This window comes from Frankliniella occidentalis, unplaced genomic scaffold (genome assembly GCF_000697945.3).
Source record: "Frankliniella occidentalis isolate FOCC.00 unplaced genomic scaffold, Focc_3.1 Scaffold7, whole genome shotgun sequence".
Lineage (NCBI taxonomy): Eukaryota > Metazoa > Arthropoda > Insecta > Thysanoptera > Thripidae > Frankliniella > Frankliniella occidentalis.
Genome location: NW_026267137.1, coordinates 3522076 through 3522651, shown reverse-complemented (window position 1 = coordinate 3522651; position 576 = coordinate 3522076). Strand labels below are relative to the sequence as shown.

The 576-nt window shown below is 60.8% G+C and overlaps 1 protein-coding gene across 1 annotated transcript in view; it reads left to right on the top strand.

Annotated features, from left to right (window-relative positions):
• The window catches only part of LOC113204738 (serine-rich adhesin for platelets-like), a gene marked incomplete in the record, with an annotated part of 19813 nt that overhangs the window by 4354 nt on the left and 14883 nt on the right, over positions 1–576 (top strand).

The following is a 576-nucleotide window of genomic DNA, read 5'->3' as shown; positions in this document are numbered from 1 at the left end:
ACTCACCACCACCGCCGGACTCACCACCACCGCCGGACTCACCACCACCGCCGGACTCACCACCACCACCACCACCACCACCACCACCACCGCCGCCGCGGGACTTCACCCCTCGATGACCACCGAGGTAGCATATGTCTGGTATCCGTATAATATCCGACTAGTTAATACTAGTTGAGCATATTTATCTAATCTTTACTTTTGCAGGGGACGCAACAGGACGCAGTACGCAGCCCATGGACCGCACCGTGGACAGCCCTGACGTCGCCCGAAGAAGGTGAGAGATCATGTCACCTTGATTTCACTTGGTCTTTCCTCAGCACGGGTCCTCCCCAGGCTTAATGTTCGTATGGTCCTTTATTTAACGAGTCCTTTTGTTTCTTTCGCAGACTCGTCGGCGCTGGAGTCCCACGCTGCCCCCGCTCTCGGCGCCGCCCCCAGCCCCGCCCTCGCGCCGCGGTTTGGTGGCACCCTTTGAGACTTCTCCACCGGTACCCCAAGGGGAGGCCCTGCCGCGCGCAGAGCGAGGGGGTCGCATCGAGACCTCTCCCTCCGAGCTGCAGATCCGCGGGCGAA